Raw genomic sequence first — 23,466 nt, forward strand, 5'->3', positions numbered from 1 at the left:
TGACCCCTAAATTTTTAAACTGGAGCAATATCGCCGTGTGTTAAACAACCCACAAATGTCCGTTAACTCCCTCCCACTTGTTCTTGTGTGTTCTTCCATGACTATTGCGTCTACTGTTGAGGATGGATCTGTTGTTTCCGCGTGAATCGCTGTGTGTCTGATGAAGAAGGAGACGATGGAAAGGAAAAGCGACCATGGAGATTTTTTGTAACAGTTTAGAAGAACACACACGAAATGGAAAAAAAATAATGGTACTAAAATATTCAGCTTTCAGCAGCAGTACATAAGCATAAGGGGAAATTGCCAGCCACAGAGGTAGGATAAATCACAGAGAAAATAGAAGAGAGAAGCAGCGAGTACTGAAGGAAAGGAAAGCATAGTCATCAGAAGGGTCCAGGAAGAAGAAGAGAAGCCAGAGAGAAGTTTTCATCAAAATTCTTCACTGCCTCCATACCTTCATCTTGCTCCACTATGTACCCTAGTTCCTCTAATTAGCCCGTACTCTTTAAGCCCAATACTAACATCCGTTGGCCCAATAGTTGTTTCCTTCTGTTCCTTATTATACAAGGCCCATTCTACATTTTATAGTTGAACGACAGTAGATACTGGTCAGTAATGGAACACGATGGGGAAGAAGCAAGAAGTAGGAAGATGAATCTTGAACTAGCAAGGGACTCTTTGAAAGAGCTACAAGTTAATGAACAAAAGAGAGGCATAATCACAACACACGCATTGCCACAATGCGATCCCTACTCTGTTATCACTACAAGAAAATGTAGAATTAGCAGCGGAACATTTCTAGCGGTTCAACAAAATCGCTAGAAATTCAAACATTTCTAGCGGTTTTTAGAAAAACTGCTGCAAATTACAGATGGTTTGACCATTGCCCGTACATTTCTAGCGGTTACCACCTAACCGCTAGAAATTTAGAGCTAGAAAATTTTTCGGGTTTTGGCGGGAACTTGGCGCCAAATTTGTAGCGTTTATTTTCTAGCGGTTCAGGCCAATAAACCGCTAGACACTGAAAATTTCTAGCGGTTGATGCATGAACCGCTAGAAATATTTTTAATTGCCCGAGGAGTTTAAAAATTTCTAGCGGTTCGGGTAAAAACCGCTAGAAATTTCTAGCGGTTTTTACCCGAACCGCTCGAAATTTCTGACTTATGACCGTTGGGAATTTCTAGCGGTTCTATCCAAAACCGCTAGAAATTTCTAGCGGTTTTGGACATAACCGCTAGAAATTCTCGGTCTATATAAACCCCCCCACTTTCACTTCTTCAATCGTTCTGGAAGCGAAGCTCTGCTGAATTTTCTCCACAAACATATTCGAGTTCTGATTCAGTTGCAGATCCTTATTTTCAAGTAAAAATAGTAATTTATTGATAAATAATTTTTTTTGATGTTTTATTTTATTTAATTTATTATGTTGTAGTTTAAAATAATTTTTCTTTTTATTTTATTTATAAATAATTACTATTTGTTGTTATTAGGATGACTCGTCGGCACGGGAAAGACCCAGTTGATCCTGAGAGAGCTGGACCCAGTGAGGTTTCATGATGCTGGTGAGCCATTCCCCAGCATTCATGACTACGATCTCAGCGAGGAGGATATCCTCAGTTTTATGGAGCAGGATGATGTTGAGCGGACTGAGGAGGCTCATTTTTACTGGGGATGAGCAACCCATGTTGATGCTGATGCTGCTGACAAGGAGGAGGAGGAGGAGCAGGATCAGGGGAATGAGTATCCCCAGGCTGCGCAGCGTCCTGCTCCGAGACGTCAGGCTGGTTATGAGGTGGAATTTGTCGGTAAGTATTTATTTAACTTTTTAAAATTTTGATCAGTATTTAATTTATATAGAAATTGTATTAATTTATTGATATATATTTATTTCTTAATTAAATTTTACAGACACTGAGGGGAACAGGTCCTATCGGAGGCTGACAGCCAGAGAGCTGTCTATGATGACGAGCAGACGAGTGGTTGTGCCGCTCAATGAGTTGGGCCAACCGACGAAGAAAGGTGGCCAGTTGTACAACAAGTACGTGCGCCTCCTTGGTCAGCAGTGGACGCTGTTCCCCATCTAAGTGCAGGACTGGAAGAAGATCACCTCAGACAAGAAGCAGCAAGGCTGGGAAATGATGAAGGTAATATAAAATTGTTATTTATAATTTTTTTAATTTAAATAAATGATTATATATTTTGTTTTCAAATAATTTAATTGTTTGATTATAATTTTTTATTTATTAATTTGTTTGTTATTTATAATATTTTTAAAAGTAGTTAAATGAATATATATATTTTTTATTTAAATTATTTAAAAGTAGTTAAATGAAAATAATTTGTTATTGATTTCATTAATTATTACTTATAATAATTTTAAATTTAGTTGAGTAAAAATATTTTTTCATTTAAATTACTTAATTGTTTAATTATTATTTGTTTTTGATTAATTTATATTTTATTTATAATATTTTAAATTAGTTAAAAACTAATTATTTGTTTTTGATTATTGAAATTGCTTAATTATTTGTTTATAATTTGTTATTTAGTTAATTTATTATTTTAATCATAGAGTAAATTTATTCTGGGGGAGGAGTTGAGGGCTGACATGATCAAGAGGCTTGGGATGGCATGGAAGAACAGGAGGGCCGACCTGTGGAGGGAGAAGAAAGGTGACGGGACGAGGCCCCTCCAGGAGATACTGGCAGATGTACCTGGTGGAGTCCCGGACCAAGACTGGTCCAGTTACGTCTATTTTAGGATGACGGCTGACCAGATGGTATGATAATATTGTATTAATTATAATTTCTTTATTTTTTATCTGACTTGACTCATTTAATTTAATTTTTTTACATTTTGCTTCAGGCTCTTTCTAGGAGAAATGCTGGGAGCGTCAGGCATCAGACAATACGTCATAGGGCTGGATCCAGGAGCTTTGCGATCACTTATGACGAGATTGTGAGTACTTGAAATAAATTTATTAAATATGTATATGTATTTAATTTGTAACTAATTATTTCTTTGATTTCATTTACAGAGGGAAAAGATACGGCAGGAGCGGGGATACACGGCCACTTATGGCGAGATGTGGCCGATGGTGTATAGACCTCGAGACGGGCGTGCGTCGGATGAGGTTGAGGAGATAGCGGTAAGTAATAAATTAAATATTAATATAATATCACAGTGTAGATATCATTATATTATAATTAACTTCTTTATATTAATTTTGGTAGGCACGGATGACTCAGGTCGATTCCGAGTTGCGTGAGTCTCAGGGGTCTGCCTTGGATCCCACCGCCTCACTTTTAGCGGGTCGTGGCCGGCCGCAGCACCCTGGTCGAGTTAGCGGGCTTGGACTTGGACCTACACCGACTAGGTTGCCCCGCTCAAGTGGCGCTGGCCCTTCATATACTGCCGGGAGCTCTCATGCGAGTGCGAAGCGGCCGGGTTCCTCATCCTCAGAGGAATTGCGAGAGGAGCTCAGACAAGAGTTCGAGGCCAAGATGGAGGCCAGGATCGTGGAGCGTGATCGTCAGCTCCAGGGGCAGCTTGACCAGCTCTTGGCAGCTGCTACGGCTCTGCGTCATGTGGTGGTCAGTATAGCTCCAAACATCTCGGTTCCTGAGATCCCAGACCTACACCTGCCACCAGTCCCGCCCCTACCCCCCCATCCGCCAGTCCAGTCCCAGCAGGTTGAGCGGCCTGCCCACCCCCAGCCGGAGGATCCAGCAGAGGATGATCACGATATGCTGCTTCTGCCCCTCACCCATGATTTATCTTGCTTTCATTGTATGGGATTTTATTAGAATTTTGATTTTACGGTTTATATACTATTTAGATATTTATTTAAATTTTATATTTATTTGTTTACTTTATTTATTTATTTCTATAATTTTATTTATGTCAAGTATTAATTAATATTGAAATATTTATTTATTTATTACAACATCAACATTACAATTTATTAAACACGTTAAACATGTTAATTAATCAAAATAATTCTATAATCATTTATTAATTTAATAAATATTTATTTTTGTAATGTTATTAATTTATTGTGCAGTATTTCTATTAATATTTAAAAATAATATCATTTGTAGCGGTTCTAAAACCGTTAGAAAATTTAACTGAATTTTATTACATCGTGAAAATTTCTAGCGGTTTAATAAACCGCTAGAAAATTAGTAACTTTCTAGCGGTTTACGAAAAAACCGCTAGAAAATTACCATTTTCTAGCGGTTGATGAAAACCGCTAGAAAATTACTATTTTACGTAATTTTCTAGCGGTTTTATAACCGCTAGAAATTTCAAAACCGTTGGAAACAAAATTCCCGTTAAACCGCTAGAAATTTCTATCGGTTTGTAACCGATATTTTGAATTTCTAGCGGTTAATAACCGCTGGAAAATGAAACTTTCCGTTAAAACCGCTACAAATTTGTAGCGGTTTTGTAACCGCTACAAAAAAATGACCGTTCCACCAGCCTCCTTTATAAGCTGAAGCACTCCAACTGAATTCCATTTTAACTTCTCTTTGAGCTTCCTGTGTCATATTTTCACGAAATTTGAGCATTATTAGTGATGGATAGGTCGTGGATCAACTTGCACCGGTCGACTCCGCAATACTTGGCTGGTCTAAACTATTTCTTGGATTTTGCTTTCGCCAATGCTGCCGTAAATGGTAAGATTCAGTGTCCCTGTCCTAAATGTAATTTCAAAAAGTGGCATCCCAAAGATATTGTTAGGGAACATTTAATCTTTAAGCCTTTTCCGCGAGAGTACGTATTTTGGCAACTACATGGGGAACGGCTAGATATGGGTGCTGAGTCAGTTCCAGTAGTTTCACGGATGGGAGTTCGAGTGGATGAAGCCGATGCCGTGAATGATGCTGTGCGTGATGCTTTTGGTGTTCACGAAAGCTCGAATCCCAACGAAGATGAAGTAGAGGGACCTCAACCGGAGTTTCTAAGAAACGAAACTGCTCGGGAATTTTTTGACCTCATGACCGAAGCTGACAAGCCTCTTTATTCTGGGTGCACAAAGTATTCGAAGTTGTCATTCTTGGTGAGGCTGTATCACATCAAATGCTTGTGCGGTATGACTGACAAGGCGATGTCCATGTTGCTGGAATTACTGGGAGATGCTTTCCCCCAAGCTGAATTCCCTCCATCTTTTTACGAAGCAAAAAAGATTATTAACAAGCTTGGCTTGAACTATAAGAAGATAGATGCATGCCCAAACGACTGTATGCTATACTGGGGAGATGATGCCAACAAAGAGATTTGTACGAGATGCAAGACGTCACGCTATAAGTCGGTACGGAAGGGCAAGAAGCAAAAGAAGAAACCGGCCAAAATTCTCAGGTACAAATTATTACACGTGTTACTTGTTCCGTCTCTAAATATTCGATATTTGAAATTCTTAAAACAATTGATTATGTCATCAATTTTTTTAAATTGAGTCGATATTTAGTATTTAAATATTCGGTATTTTAAATTTTTAATATATTATATATTTTCTTAGATACTTTCCTTTGAAACCACGGTTGCAAAGAATGTATATGTCATCAAAAATGGCTCAGCATATGAGGTGGCATGCGACTGAGGAAAATCTAGATGGTAGGTTAAGGCACCCACGAGACTCGGAGGCGTGGAAAGCATTTGATGCGAAATTTCCAGACTTTGCCAATGATCCTAGAAATGTACGTCTTGCATTGGCAACCGATGGTTTCAATCCCTTCGGAAACATGAGCACAAGTTACAGTATCTGGCCGGTGGTGTTAATTCCATACAATCTACCACCTTGGTGTGCATGAAGCATAGCTCCTTTTTGCTTTCCATGATCATTCCTGGCAAGAAAGCACCAGGAAATGATATTGACGTATACCTGCAACCGTTGATACACGAATTGATCGACCTATGGACGAATGGTGTTGAGGCATATGACTCACATGACAAGCAACTATTCAATCTCCGTGCAGCCTTGATGTGGACAATAAGTGATTTTCCCGGTTTGGGAACTTTGTCTGGCTGGAATGTGCATACTGGGTTGGCCTGTCCTGAGTGCAATTTTGATTCTGTGCCATGTCGCCTTCCACACAGTCGCAAGTGGTGCTTCATAGGACATCGACGGTTCCTTGATTCCAAGCACAGACTTAGATTGCAACGGATTCGCTTCGATGGGAAACAGGAGAAGAGAGATCCTCCTGTTACTTTGTCTGGTATGGATATTTTGCGGCAGTTAGAAGATGTTCATGTCGAGTTTGGTAAGAGTGTGGATCCCGAACGATTGGGACGACGATCTCGTGGGACATCTGATACGCAACCTATGCAATGGCGGAAGAGAAGCATATTTTTCACTCTTCCTTATTGGGAATCTAATTTGCTACGACACAGTTTGGATGTTATGCACATTGAAAAAAATGTGTGCGATAATGTGCTATATACGTTGCTCAATGAAGCTGGAAAGTCCAAAGACCATCTCGCAGCTAGAAAAGATTTACGGGCTGGGGAATTCGTGAAGAGGCTTGGCCTGATGAAAACGACAAGTTTCAACCAGCTAAATTCACCTTGACAAAGCATAACAAGGATATCTTCCTCTCGACGTTGAAGAACATAAAAGTACCAGATGGATATTCTAGCAACATCTCAAGGTGTATCGATCTGCAGGCTCGAAAGGTTACTGGGTTGAAAAGTCATGACTCTCATGTTCTTATGCAACAGTTACTTCCATTGGCCTTGAAAAACACACTTCCTTCTGATGTATCGGTGGTTTTGGTAGAATTATGTTCATTTTTCAAGAAGTTGTGTGCGAAGGTCTTGGTAGCGGAAGAGCTTGATCAGCTGCAAAATAAAATTATTCTTACACTTTGTCACTTGGAGATGATATTTCCTCCATCATTCTTTACTGTTATGGTTCACTTGACTGTCCACCTTGTTCGAGAAGCAAAGGTTGCTGGCCCAGTTCACTATCGATGGATGTACCCTATAGAGAGGTACTAGATTATCTTTTATTCCCGCCTCTTTAAATTTCACATTGTTCTTTCATTTACTCGTAATTATTAATGCAATTTTAACTTACAGGTACTTGAGAAAATTAAAATCATATGTTAGGAATAAGGCATGGCCTGAGGGGTCAATAGCAGAAGGTTATTCCGGAGATGAGGTCCTAACTTTCTGTTCGAGGTACTTTGATGACATGGAGACATCTTTTAACCGCCCGCGTCGCGTAGATGATTCTCCTCCTGGTCCTTCCACGTCAACTTTATTTCCTCCTGTTGGGAAACCAGTTGGAGGATATGAATTCTTCAGACTCACTCCTACAGAGAAACTCCAGGCACACAGACACGTTTTGATAAATTGCAGCCAAGTTGAACTCTTCATGTAGTAAGTATATATATCATATAAGCTCACTAGCTTTTACACTTTATATCTGTTTCTTACTGACTCTTCTAACAAATTACACTTTACTATAGTGAGTTTAGGAGTTATCTCAGGCGTCAGCTACGGGGCCGTGCGCGTTCTGCTGACATTGATAAAAGAGTCCACAAAGAGTTTCCCAGTTGGTTTACACGTCGAATACGTAATGACAACAGCCCATACACAGATGAATTCAAAGCTCTTTCTCTCGGTCCGTTAGACCATGCACGAAGGTTTACCGCGTACAATGTCAACGGCTTCAAGTTCTGTACGGTTGGACGTGATCAGGGATTGCTCACACAAAACTCTGGAGTTTGCGGGACATTCGGAACGAGATGTTATGCTAGCAGTAGTGATGGCGATATGCGCTTTGGAGGCGTCACTTACTATGGAAAGCTAATTGACATTATTGAGTTGAGTTACCAGCTTTTCACCGTGACACTGTTCAAGTGCTCCTGGGCAAATACGACAACTTCACGGGGACTCGCTACTGACCATTTGGGCATCACATCAGTTAATTTCTCTAGACTTATTCATACGGGGGCATCTGAAGATGATGAGCCATATATCCTTGCTTCTGAGGCACACCAAATTTACTATGTCGAGGATGAGAAACATAAAGACTGGAATATGGTCGTTCACCTCAAGCCACGGGATCTTTATGATATGGGTGATGGTGACATTATTTACGACAGTGAATCCTTCCAACCCTCGAATTTTGAAGACTTCTTTCCTTAAGGAGATGATAATTTGCCAATTATCAGGTACACGTCTTTTCTTAAATTATTTAAATAATTAACTGCTAATTACTAATTTTTTCTAAATACATTATAAATTTAACAAATTTTTTTAAAATGTGTTCTTTCAGGCCGGATGATGATGGAGAATAGCAGCATCCAAAATAAATTATTAAAAAAATTTTCCGTCCATAAATACATATGTATAAATTAAAATTCGTACAGTTTTTTTAAAAATAAAAAAAGTTTAATTTGTAGCGGTTAAATAACCGCTACAAATTTATTTTACAAAATTATAATTTGTAGCGGTTATTAACCGCTACAAATACATATCTATAAATTAAAATTCGTTCAGATATTTAAAAATAAAAAAATTAAATTTGTAGCGGTTATTAACCGCTACAAATATATCTATAAATTAAAATTCGTTCACATATTTAAAAATAAAAAAATTAAATTTGTAGCGGTTATTAACCGCTACAAATATATCTATAAATTAAAATTCGTTCAGCTATTTAAAAATAAAAAAAATTAAATTTGTAGCGGTTAATAACCGCTACAAATAAAAACGCTACAAATTACTAGCGGTTATATATGCGCTAGAAAATGAATAACAGCTACAAAATGCAATGAAACGCTACAAAATCACCGCTACAAATGTGTCGCTGATCTCTATAAATACCATATCTTCTCTACATTTATTTACTCCATCTCTTTTCTTTCCTCTCCTATTCTTCTTCATAATTCTCTCTTTTTTCTTACTATCTCATATGGTGGTTTCTTTCTCTTTACTGTATGGTAAATGAATTTTATTTTATAATTCATTGTATCTTTTATTTGTTTTATTTAAAATTTACTAACATATTTATTTCTCCTTTTCTTTCAGATTTTTCTTCTCCACACTTGTCATGCCCTCCTCAACTGATTCAAATACTCCTCAACCTAACACTACAGGTTCAATATTACAAAATATATCATCTTCAATTCAACTATCTTATTAAATATTCAATTGAATTATCTTATTAAATTAAATTCACTTCTTTTGACACATTCATAATTTAATTACATATTGTTTATTACAAAATTTAAATATATAAAATGTAACATATAACTAATTATACAAATTAACAAAAATTCTTCAACATAATTTATTTAATGGTTTTTAAAATTATAATATGAAAAACCATAAATTTTTTTTTCTGGCACGGTAAACATTTCTAGCGGTTCCAAACCGCTAGAAATATTTCGTCAAATTTAAATTTTGCGCCAAAATTTCTAGCGGTTCAAACCGCTAGAAAATTTTTTGCCACCATTCCAGAAATTTAATTGGCGGGAAAATTTAATTTCCTAAACATTTCTAGCGGTTTTATAACCGCTAGAAATTTCCACGCACTACTGAAATTATTTATTTCTCGGCAAAATTGATTTGGTTTAGCATGTTTCTAGCGGTTATAAAACCGCTAGAAATTTTATTCCGGGCACATTTTCTAGCGGTTTTATAACCGCTAGAAATGTTTTTCCTTTATATATTTTCTAGCGGTTATGAACCGCTAGAAAGTTTCTAGCATGTTGACCATAATGTGTAGCGGTTGCCATAACCGCTAAAAATTTTTTCTTGCGCCTGTTTTTCTAGCGGTTAAAACCGCTAGAAATGTATCACTCTAACCGCTACAATTGACATATTTTTTTGTAGTGTATTTGCATCCTTATAATTTTAATTTTTTGCCTCCACGGACTCCACTGAACATAAATATACTGTAATTTGTTGTTTTCGCTAATGTTTGGTGAAAGAATTGAGAGAAAAAGAGTTATATATATGATTGGGGAATAAACCACATTTGGGGGTGGGGGAGCCAGCTCTGCTAGCTCTAAAGATGACGCGGCGGTGGCGGCATCCATGAGAGGAGGTGGGATGGTAAAGCATTTTAAGGAGAAAGCCTTAATGCCCACAAAAAAAAAAAAGAAAAAAAAAAAAAAGAAAAAGAGGAAGCTAACAGACATTCGTAAGCTGTTAAGCCTTAAGAGAGAAGTGAGATTGCTCTACTTTTAAAACATTAGGGTTAAATTGCAACACAAATTATTTTAAGGTAGTGAATATACATTTAAAAAATTTTTAAGGTACTAGATGCATCTTAACCGTATAATGTGAGGCACTGTTAAGAGGTAATAATACATGAAGAAGAGTAAAAGAAGCCCTTGAACTAATATAATAGGCATTGTGTTTAATATGACTTAAGAAGTGATCGTACTTGACTTGTGTGAAAAGAAAATAATGTCCCTCCCCCCTTTTCTCATTCTTTTCTGTATCATACTTGACTTGTGTGAGAAGAAAATAATATGTTTCCCCCCTTTTTCCTCATTCTTTTCTGTGATCATACTTGACTTTTTTGGGCAGAAAATAATATGATTTCCCCCCCCTTTTTTCCTCTTTCTTTTCTTCTTGTTATTTTTTTTTAATTTTTTTAATTCCTCAACTACAAAATTCAATATCAACAGGGTGCTTGACATAGAGCACTAATCATTCGGAGGCGGTTTTCTGTTGCCAGAGCTTCACAACGGGCTTGTCTTGGGGCTTTTCGCATCTTGAGGAGTTTCAACTTCCACAGCACAACCATCTTAGTTTGAGCTTGTTCTATATCTCGAGCTCTTCTAATGAAATATGTGTTTTATTTTTAAAACGCCTTGTAATTTACTATTGGTTGTTTTCTTCGTTCTCTTTTTATAAAGCAAATTTTTTGTAGTTGCAACAAGCGTGAAGCCACCAACAAATGGGTGAAATTAAAACAGCCTTTTTCTTACTACAAGAGGTTGTAACTGGCTGAGGCAGATCATTGAAGCTCAAGTGCTACATTCAAATGCCTGAAATTTAAAGAAATAAATCAAAGTTGATTCCCCCGTGTATACTACATTATGCTAGAAGTACATGAAGAAAAGCAAAAGAAGTACCATTAGGCTAACACTGCCAGATCTATCGCTCATCATTTGAGTTTTTGATAATTTTTAACAGTGACTATACTTGACTAGTGTGAGAAGAAAATAATATATTCTTTCCTTCATTTTTTTAACTTCTTTTTTATTTCTTTTATATCACTCAACTGCGTACAACCCCAATAAAAATTATAAGTTAGAGAAGTTTAGTTAGTTAGAAAAACAAATCATTAGTTAGGAATATTAGTGTGGAAAAAATCAATGCTTTATTCAAAACATATTATGGAACACGCATTGAGTTCTTGCAAGAATCAAAAGGAGTGGTATATGAAGAAAAACAAAAGAAGCACCACTGGGCTAACAGCGTCTTGTTAAACTAAAGCATGCACTTAGCATCTGAGTTTTGTGAAAGTTAAAAAAGTCAACGTACTTGATTAATGTGAGAAGAAAATAATACTCTTTTAGTTCTTAATATAAGACCTAATTATTGAGTTGATTTTGGTCCTAAATATAAGACTCATTTCTCATATTTATCAATGTTCTCTAAATTACGCCTATGGATACTCCATCAACCATAATCAAGTAGTAGAAGAAGAGGGGGTATTAAGAAAGATGATTATAGTATTTTAGGAAAAACGTGTCATATTTCTTATAATTAACTAACTTACCTAACTTCCTTAATCTAATCAAATTAGTTAAATAGGTCTTCTATTAAGGACCGAAGGAGTATATTCTTTTCTTTTTTCATCCTTTTTCTTTCTTTTGTAATCCTCAGCTACATGTATGCCACCCCCGATATCATTATGTGCTTTAGTTTAAGCCTTATTTGCCTAAAAACTAGGGAAAATTAAGGTGCTGGTCCCTATAATTTAACTTGATTTTTAATCATTTCCTTATACCATTTTTAATCAAATTCTTACAATTTCATCTGATTTATTTAGCAAGTTTCTATAGGATTTTTCTTTTTCTTTTTTTATCAAATCCTCATAGTTTTATCTAATTTTTAATCGGATCCCTTTAGCTTTTTTTATTTATTTGCTATTATAATTTCATATGATTTTAACCATGTCCTTTTAATTTTTTTCCTTTTTCTCAAGTCTTACAACTATACAATATCTTATTTTTATTATTTCAAATTAAAAAAATCATTTTTTTTTAGGTTGAATTATTTTCAAAATTATTTTCTATTTTCCTGTATATATACTAATTTATAATTAATATTAATTAATTATTTATTTATTTTCGTTTTTCTTGTTCAAATTTGTTTTATTTAAAATTTAACTATTTTTTATTTTACATTTTAAAAGTGAAACTACGAAAAGTATAGAAACTTGAAAATTAATTCTTCCTACTTTGGATGGAAATAACGCTTTTAAACTAAGATACGCATAAATAATGATGGTTGGATTGGACGAGAAGAAAGAGTTCAATATCTGTTAAACAAGACTGTGGGTTCAAATTTTAAAAATAGAAAAAAAAAAGTTGACAAATTCAAAAGCTTAAAAAACTTTTATAAAATTATAAATATCATAAAGTTACTTGTCTTGTATATATACACACACTTGACCAAAAGTTTACAAAAATTGTATAGAATTCAACCAAAAGTTTGTGAAAACTCAAATTGCAAAGTTGTGTAAAAGTCAACGATTAATAAATTAGTGTTCCTGTTTACCAATCCCAATTATTTTGGATTTTTTTTGGATTTTTTTTGGCCTTGAACAGTTTTCGATTCAAAACTTTATCGATGCAAATTTAAAAAAAAAAAAGTCATATTACTCGAATCGAAATTAATCAATAATATTAAATTTGAAATTATTATCATAAAAATTGTAGTGTGATCATTAACAGGTGGCAGAGCCGGTTCATACAAAGCAAACAATTAGATAGAATAAAGTTCAACAAAAAAATTTAAATTAATCAATAATATTTCCATTATACTGTGATCCATATACATACATACATGCATACATATATGAAGACTGTCCGGATCAATTGTGAAAATACTATTACTTCCCATTGACTTTTATTTTGGTCCTAAATATAAAGCTCCAATCCATATTGTCTCTTATATTTATGAAAGTAGTCTTTCTAACAATAGTAATTTTAACCAATATATTTGATTAGTAAGGATATTTTAAAAAAAACAACACATATTTATTACAAATAATTAATTTAACTTTTTTTTTTAATCTCCTTAAATTAGTTAACTAATTCTTATAATTAAAACCGGATGTGGTAATATATACGTGTATATAACTGTGCCGCTGTGCGCGCATCTATATGAAGAGTCAGTACGACAATAAATTAAAAAAAAAAGGTGCGACAATAAAATTGCTAACTTAGCTCTTTTCTTGACAAAGTAATTATAATTCAGCAATAACGTTAAGAGTACCTTTTTAAATTTTTTAAAAAGTAGTTATTGGTTAATCATCATTTATTTATCTCATATATACTCACACTACCGTTAACTTAATATAAGAGCTAGTTAAAATTTAATTTGATCATAAATATAAGATATCAATCCATCTTATCTCTCAAATTTATAATTTTTTTCTCAAAATATCTATACTGATTGTAAAGAGTTCCCACCAAGAGCGGTTCCAATGAACATAATTAAAGAAGGTATTTAAGAAATTTATTATACATTTATTACAGATAATCAACTCAATAATTTTTTAATATTTCCAAATTAGCTACTTAGTTCTTATATTAAGAATCACGTGAGGAGCTCGATCTTCTGCGGCATAAGCATGTTAGTGTGAGCTTGTTCTATATCTCAGCTCTTCAAATTAAATATATGTTTTATTTTTATTTTATTTTTAAAATTCCTTACAATTCACCATTTTGATTGTTTGCTTCGTTCTCTTCTATGTTTGAAATGCTATATACATGATATACATAGTCAAATAATGCTTATCAAATTCTAGTCTTTTGAATAAAGGCTTTGCTCTTTACAAAATCACTTGAGTTTACTTCCAACAGTGCAATGGCATCTACATTATCACTCCTACTTCTCCCTCCACAAGTTCACTTGATGCATTTATCTTTTAACAATAAAGAGTAGGATACCAGGAGTCGATGCCACCTTAGGTTTTGCTTGACAGAAAAGAAAATTAGGAGTGTACATTACAAGAAGAAACTTTGACAAATATTAAAATAATTGTTTTTAATATTTTTTAAATTTTTCTTCTTAGCGAGAGGCGGTCACACATGCTAACTTGAGAATTCTAGATTGACTCACCTCATGATAAGTAGAAAAATTTTCAACCCATCCCACTTGCTTGTCCATTTTGTTTAAATATTTTCACACATACACGTGTATTTATTAATATTTAAATTAAATTACAAATTCATAAAGACTAATTTTTTTCCTATATGTGCATAAAGTTATATAATTAAACTAACCATAAAAGTTACCAATATAAACACATAACATATTTTACATAATTATTTTATTAATATAAACTAAAAACTCAATTAAAAAATAAATAAAACATAAATCAAGTCTCTAACATGAAATAAATCTATGTTTAAATTAAGTGAAAACCAATGAATTTTTATTAAAATTAAATTTAAAAAGTTGTAAAAATAAAAAGAAGGGACCAGCCCACTGCAAGCTACTGGTTAGGTGGGTCAAGCTTCAAAAGCCCACTTCAAAATCAGCTGCTAATTCTCTAACCCAATTCAACGCTTGTTGGAGGCTAGGCCTGCATCATGTTACCGCTTCCACTCCCAGTAATTTTCTCTTCACTATTTTTGCCGCTACCTAAACGAAGGTTAATCCACGCTCAATCAATTATATGTCGAGTCTAGCCTCCCTGTTCTCTCTTCTTATTCCATTTGCTCGCAATTGGACTATACCGAGGCTTTCACCAATCCCATGAGAGAAGAATTGTCTCTCATAAAGACCCCCCCATATCATTATTTGTCTTGGAACCTTCTTTGCACATGACATTGTCTTTGATTCCAAGTTCCCAACAGTTTTTCTAAACCAAAATACAAGGACCATAAGATGCCAAGCTTTGACTTTTGGCGGTCCTTAAGATTGACCATGCAAAGAAGCGCATAATATCAAGCCCTTCATATTTTGCTAGGAGTTTGATCAAATTCCTAAAACCCTCTAGAATCCCCCAACTTGGCAATTCTGCAATGAAGTCACATTAGGAGTCCACTTTCACACCAATTTAGATTCCAACACATCTTTTTAACCAATCTTTTAGTGTTGGGTAAGTTATACAGTTAAAAAATTTTCAGACCTCTAGAAAGAGAAGATATGGTTACTATCATTCCCAGCAGAGTGGAGAAAATATGGGAGAGTTGGAATGCCCGAGGTGCTATCCTTTTAAGCTTCTTCATACAAATGTTTCTGGTCTCATTTGCTCCATTAAAAAAACACTCAGACAACATGCTGGTGGGATTTGCCATTTGGTCTGCCTGGTTGCTTGCTGATTGGGCTGCCAACTTAAGTCTTGGACTTGTTAGTTCCAACAATGGCAATAATAACGATGCTGCTAAGGATAACCTAATGGCATTGTGGGCCCCATTTCTATTGTTACACTTTGGAGGCCCTGACACTATAACTGCTTTTAATTTGGAAGACAACCTGTTGTGGCTGAGATAAATACCTAGGTTGTTGTTTAAGACTCTGGCATTAGTTTATGTGTTTGTCGTAACTGTTCCACAAAACACATTGTGGGCTCCAACACTCCTCATTTTTGTTGCTAGAATCATCAAATACTCTAAGAGGACTTGCGCTTTGTACGTTGCAAGTAACAAGATTTTAAGGGAAGAACCTACAGAGTCTATATTACCTAATGAGACCGCAATGGAACGTATTGAAGAACATAGAAGAGGACTATCACGCAGTTCTTTAGATAGTTACAGCTACCTAATTGATATGAGGCCTCTTGGTGATTTACTGATAAATTATTGTGATGACTTCTGGACACATGCTGAAAGATCACACATTGAAGCTTTTGAATTAACAGAGGTGTTATGTGAATCCACCTATGAATTGTACTACACTAAGGCTTCGATTTTACATAACAAGGTCGCACGCCTTGCTCGTTTTGCAGCTCTCAGCTCTGTTGTGGTAGCCTTGGGGCTTTTCATTTCAATGGAAAAGGATGGCTCATACAAGTTTGACAAAATTGATGCTGCAGTTACCTATGTATTGTTCTACGGTGCATTGTTCCTTGAAACAATCTCTGTCTTCAGGCTTATATTCTCTGTATGGATGCTTGTCATTTCAAATGAATCTTCGCAGAACGATTCATATTTGGGTCATGTCATCAAATTTTATCGAGTCAAGATTCTTAAGCCTATCCTTGTCCTTCAAAGATCAAGGTTCTCTAAATGTAAGAAGATGCCTTACACCGATTTTAAAGAATTGTCTACTCCATTCTTATTTCACAGATGGTGTGGTTCAGTCTCAGGGCTCAATTTAATCAACATGTGCCTTGGCCAGTGTCGTCCCAAGAAGCAGTATTTGCACTTCAAACTAGTGGAATTTCTAGAAGGTGTTTTTGATCAAATTGCTCCTTATATCGGTGCTAAAGACCTGAAGCAGTTGAAGTACAAAGTAAAAAGTCCATTCTTTTTACACTTGTGGCAGTTCATTTTGGTTGATCTGATATCTGTACTACCAAAAATGCTTGAGGATTATCATTTACGGGGAAGAATACGTGATGTAATAGAGATGCGAAAAGAATCGGATTCACGCTACGTTGATCTATTCAGTGCACTCGAATTTCTTGAAGAATTTATCCTTCGTGAGAGAGGTAGCGATGAGTATGCTTTTGATAAAATGATCCTATTGTTGCATTTGATTACTGATGTGTGCTATGATAATGATGAACACAATGTTGCTGCTAATAAACGTCATTTGGCCAAGCTTCTTTCAGAATACATGCTATACCTTCTACTCATGCAACCAAATATGATGTCAGAAGTGCCAGGATTTGCACAAACCTTGGAGTTCCAAAACGTTTATTCTGCTCTCATTAGATTGATTAGAGAGGAAGATCCAAACATAAGAGATCATGAGCTTGGGATAGGTCTTCCTAATCTAATCAAGAGATCAAATCTTCCTACTCTCTTTCATGCACTTACCCTGGCAAGAAAGCTAAATGATGAATTCCCGCCAGACATGAAATGGGAATTTATGGGCATGGCATGGGTTCAAATGTTGTTATTTGTAGCAGTGAAAAGTAGGCCAAATATTCATGTCCAACATCTTTCTAAAGGTGGAGGTCTTATTTCACTTGTTTGGCTAGCCTCCTTACTTGTACAGCTAAACAGAGATCGTGAAGAGCCGCGACGGCTTCTGCAATGGTTTCAACAGTTACCTTAACAATTTACATAACAATGTGCATTCTCACTTGTGTAATTGCTCCAATACTTTGTTATATTATTTGTATAGTATCTCACTCTATTTTTTTCCCCTCGTATTTATTATTGCACACACATGGCAGAATGTTTTAACTTTTATTTTTTATTCAAATATGACTCTAGTATCAATAATAAGGGAGAATCCCAATTAAATCCAATCAAAATGCTAAAATTCATATTAAAGCCTACACTTTTAACAAATTACTAATCAGACCAAGAGACATATTTAGGAATTTCTGAATGTTAACAAAAGACCATAATGCAAATTTATAATCAAATAATAATATTGTTTAAAAAATTAAACCATGAACGTTGGCCAAAAAAAAAAACCATGAAAACTTGGCAGTATATAATATTTATTTATAAAGAACATTTTTAAACCCTTAACTCTTAAATAATTACTCTCAACAGATTTAATGACTGATGTAATTTTCAGTATCTTGAAAACTTCAGTTTCAAAGCCTTGGGAAAAAAGGGGGAAAATTCGGGTGGGGTGTTAGTCCAGAGCTATTTTCATTGCAGGTCAATACTTCGAAGATTTTTTGGATCAGTATGTGGATCCGACCAATTCGATTAGACATCCATTGGCCCAATTGAGTGTCAGAGTTTTCGAATTTCAAATTTGATCACTTGAGGGGGAAAAAAAGTTAGGCTTGTGAGAGTGTCCCGACACAAAGACAGTTTTTCTTTTTATTTTTCTTTTATTTATTTTTTCGTGACAAGATTTTAGGCAAAGAGTCGGACACCCACAAGTCAAGGACAATAAAACTAGCCAGTTACACACAACTTAGGGTGTGTTTGGATTACACCCCAAACCATGGTTTGGGGAATAATCTACCCAAACACCCCCTCCAAAAACCAAAACCATGGTTTTGGGTCAAAACCATGGTTTTGGAAAAAGCAAAATTTTTTTGCTTTTGGAGAAAAAGGGAGAGTGTGAGGGCCTATATGATATGTATCTTGTTATTTTTTTTATAAACATATTTTTTATAAATATATTTAATCTTATATTTATAAATATATATACACATTAATTATTTATTAATTATATTATCTTATGTATTATTAATTATGTTGGTAAAAAACATATTATTAACAATTTTATTCATTCAAATTAAAATATATCATAAAATCTATTTTTTCTGTAATTATCATATTAACTTATGTCTTTTTTTTAGTAATTTGTATATATAAAAAGTGCTTCTGATAACAACTATCCAAACACTCTCACTTCTCAGAATCACTTTTTTACAAAATCTATTCTTCACAGAATCTATTTTCCCCAGAATCTATTCTCCAGAATCACTTTTCCAAACCACGGTTTGATTTCATCCAAACACACCCTTAGTTGCTTGTCGGTTACATACTATGCATTTGGGTCCTTGTTTTGATGAGTGTCAAACCTTTTGACCCCTGAACATGATACAATAGGTTAAATCTTTTACTTTTAAATAATTTTATACTTGGCCGTTTATATTTCAAATTATATTTCAATTACATGTAAATATCTTATATTCTGACTTCAACGTTGATTTTTCTCTTTTGTTATGACTTTAATTCTACCCCTAGCAAGCCATCATTTCCATAAATCCCTCTTCCTCATCGCTCATGGTCCGCAAAATGAGTTGTCAAAAAAACCATGACACTAAACACACACGTAGAGGTGAACAAAACCGAATTGCAACCGAAAACCAAATCAAAATGAATTTAATTTCGGTTTTTTGATTCAGTTATTTCAGTTTTCGATTACATATTTAGTTTTTATTTTTTAACAATTTAATTTCAATGTTTGGTTTGGTTAGTAGAAAAAAAATTCGATTATAACCGAAAAACCAAAATAAATATATTATATATTTATAGTTAATAAATATTATTATAATAAATGTATATGTAGGTATATGTGAACTCTTTAATATGGTTATAATAAATTACATTGAATGATGAAATATTTATTAATTAATGGTTGTAATTGTGTTTTACTATTATTTTTAATTTAAAATCACTTTTTATATTTATATATTTCAGTTAATCGGTTAACCAAATCAAAATATTTGAATTAATTCGGTTTCTGTTAGTTTCGTTAATCGGTTTCGGTTCGGTATTTAAAATTCATTGTATTCAGTTGTTTAGTTAATTCGGTTATCACTGAAAACCAAACCAAAAAACCAAATGCTCACCCTTACACACAACTGATTCGTTTTCTTTTGATTCCAGTGGTTTTTTCTAAATCAAAATAAACGAGCCATATACAACACTACGCTTTGTCTTTATGCAGTCCTTTAGATTGACCCAAAACAAAAAAACCACATAGTATGAAGCCCTTCATATTTCTTGTTGGACACAAACAAATAACACTCCGTGTTATTGAACAATAGAAAATCAATTTACAATTGTGGCTCCGCCGTTTTATAATAGGCCCATGATAATCATTTATCAAGAAACAAAACAAGAAAACATAACAAAGGTCCATGTCTTGTAGTGAGCACAGTTACTACCCCATCTCCCCAATATTGCACACACGACATAGTATTCTAATTTTCATTTTTATTCAAATATGAATATACTCTAGTAATAAGATAAACACAATTTCTATTGTTTATATACCATTTCTCTGTAAATCTTCAGTGTATATCAATTTATATTTAGTTCTCTTAATGTTTTTCTTATTGCCTTTTGACCATGTATTTCTGGTGATTTTGGTTTTTGGTGTTCCGTTCATACAAATATCTCGCGCAAAACATAGGTAGGAATTGAAATACCAATACGAGGGTGTCATGAATTTATAAGTCACTATAAGAACTTTTAGCTTCCGGTTAAATGAAAAAAGAGCAATGGCATTTTAGCCACATTGCTGGTTTTTATTAGAGTGAGGAAAAAATTGATTTTAGTTTATTTTTCAAGTATTTTTATATAATAGAGTGTAGTGGACAAAATTATTCTTAACTTTGATTTTAGGGCGGGAGATAGATATAGATATTTATTGTTGTTGGATTTCATGTTTAGATCCGTCCTTGATTAGTTGGATTATTTAATTAGAGAAAATGAGAAACCTAACTAAATGAGAAATAAATAATCATTAATTCCTATGCGAGAATTAGGGAATAAGAAAGATTACTAAATAGAAAATTAATCAACATTAATTTTGAGATTGTTGATTGAGGGGCGAACAAAAAATAATATTATAATAAATTAGAGAAATTACACATTCATATATACCTCCTCTAGTCCTTAATATATAAGCTAGTTTAACTTTTAATTTGATCCTAAATATAATCTCGATCCACTGTATCTCTCTATTTAACCATTTTTTCAACGTATTCCTTGTAGTAGTTACATATGTTAAAGATTCCATCAAATGATAATTCTTAGCTAATGCACATGATTATCAAGGACATTCTAGGAAAAACAACACCTAATTATTACAAATAACTAATTTAAGAAAATTTTTTAATTTACTCAAATCAGTCAACTAGTTCTTATGTAAAAAATTGGAGGTAGTATATATCTACGTAGGACGTATCTCTCCCACTTCCTTCTCGCCCCAATCACAGAGTTATCTAGCTTTCTCTTCTCTCTCTTTTTCTCTTTGTGGGTGCTTTGACCTCCAAAGCTTAGAGAAATTTGACCCTGACCCTAATATGGATCCAACTCGATACACATTTCTCTACCTCTCTTCTATTTAATTTTCTATCGAGTAGAACCGGAAATATAGGTTGGGGTCTGTAGGCCAGCTCGCCAACCTACCATGAAAGAGCGGCTTAGGGTTGGCATTTTGCCAATCTGCCAAAGTACGGGCCGCTCTAGCCCGCACCGCATAACCCATGGGTTGTGGCGAGCTAGCCTGCAGGTTGGTAGGTTGGCCCACTTAACCCGCTACCTTTTTTTTTAAAAAAAAAATTTCACATAAATAATATATTGTTATATTTAAAAATTTTCTTCTCTCATTTACATTCCAATTTTCATGCTACATAATACATATGTAAACAAAAAAAATATTGTTTAAAAATAAGCATACTGTATTTATAGCAAAAATTTAATAACTATAATCAAATATAAGACAATATTTATTACAGAAAAAAAGTGTTTTAGAAAAACATGGTGAATGAACTTTAAAAAAAAAAATAGATAAATACATTTCTAATTTATTAAGAGATAGTATTTTGTATCAAACATCACATTTCTACAGAAAAAATTATTAAATTTATCACTTGATGAGTTGATGTTAAATGTTAATCATGTAGTAATGTATTGTTTTATATTTGTATTGACTGTTTTAAGTGTGGTTAAACATAATTTATACTTGTGATTGCTTTTAAAATTTTACATCACCATTTATTAATTTAAAAAAATTAAATAAAAATAAGATTTAAAAATTGAGAATAAAAAAAAAAAAAAGATGGCCAGCAGGCCACCTGCCCACCAACCCGCTGTAGCGAGTTAGGGTTGGGATTTTTCTAACCTACCAAAATGTAGGCTGCTCCAACCTGCACCGCATAACCCTCAGGTTATGACAGGCTGGCCTGCAACTTGCGGGTTAGCTTGTATTCCCAGTTATATTGTCGAGTATAATTTCTAAGAGCTTGTTGAAAGTAGGGCTATTCGCGGGATGGATTGGGATAGGGACAGGCCTGTCTTGGTTCCGTCCCAATGAACAGTAACGGGACAGATTTTTTGTCCCGTGTCCCGGCCCGTCCTAGTGTTGTCTCGATCCCGGTTGAGATGAAACGGATCCAGGACGCCCTAATGTATTTTTTTAAAATTTTTTAATTTTTTAAATAAACTCTGATTTTTTTTAATTATAGTTTTTTGGGCTTAGGCCTTATAAAAACATCTTTTTATTTTCTTTTTTATTTGTTTCGATACTCTTAAACAAAAGCCCAAAATATTACATATAATAGTCATTAAAAACTCTAAACAAAAGCTTTTAACACAATAAAAACTTGCTAAAAATTCTAATCATCAATAACCTCAAATCATCAACAAATATAAAAGCTCTAAATAAATATATCCATAATTCCATACAATAGTCTCAAATCTTAAAAAAAATAAAAAAATTATATAAATAGGATAAAAAAAAAAAGGAACCAGGACGGGATGACCTCGTCCCGCGTCTTGTCCTGTCCTAGTTCCTTTTTTGTCCTGTCTCGGTTTGTCCCGTTCCAAAAAATTTCAAGACGGGTCTGTCTTATCCTAATAAGGTCGGACCCAGAACGGGCCGATTAGGACGGACCAGCCTTGAATACCCCTACTAGAAAGGAAGGGATGAGACAGAAGTGGAGAAGAAAGGAGAAAAAAAACAAAAATAAAATGGCTAAAAATGTATAGGGGGAAAGAGGTCAATAATATTTATGAGGGAGGGGGGTAATTATGGTTCATCATGAGGTGGGAAGTCATGATTCAAACGGTCAAACGGGTCCTAAAATATTTCAAAGAGTAAGATAAGCGTGCATATATATAGTATGTATTTTGATTAGAGTGAGACAAATATATATATATATATTAAAGTAAGAATATAGTGAAATTTTAATAAAATTGACTGAAGGTCCTCGTATTTTACTCTTTAATTATTCATTTGAATAAATAATTTATGTAAGTTATAGAAACGGTTTATTATTCTTCCACTGTTCCCATGAGCATTATTTAAAACATGGGATTAAAATTTAGGCCCAATAGCTCATGGGATGTGTCCTTTTTCGGCTGAATCCCCTTTTTTTTTTGGGCCAACTCTTATGGGATCTTTCAGCTAATAAATTTTGAGGCACGTCTTGTCCCATTATTATTAATTGTCACAATAACGTTCAATAAAAAGCCCAAAAGCACCATTGGTTTCTATAAAAAAAAAAAAGTCAACAAAAAGGATGTGTTTGAAATGGCCTATAAGAAGCTTTTCGATCATGATTTACAGAATACATAGTAAATATATGAAAAAAGCTTTGCCTCAATTTACATGAATGTGTTTATTGATAGTAAATTCAAGCAAATCCAAAATATTTGA

The 23,466-nt window shown here is 34.1% G+C and overlaps 1 pseudogene; it reads left to right on the forward strand.

The window, feature by feature from the left end:
- Positions 1 to 15,486: 15,486 nt before the first annotated feature.
- LOC114743720 (uncharacterized) lies at positions 15,487 to 17,433 on the forward strand (annotated as a pseudogene).
- Positions 17,434 to 23,466: the final 6,033 nt, after the last annotated feature.

Source organism: Neltuma alba, unplaced genomic scaffold (assembly GCF_004799145.2).
Source record: "Neltuma alba isolate B1F8T4 unplaced genomic scaffold, ASM479914v2 tig00000654_pilon, whole genome shotgun sequence".
NCBI lineage: Eukaryota > Viridiplantae > Streptophyta > Magnoliopsida > Fabales > Fabaceae > Neltuma > Neltuma alba.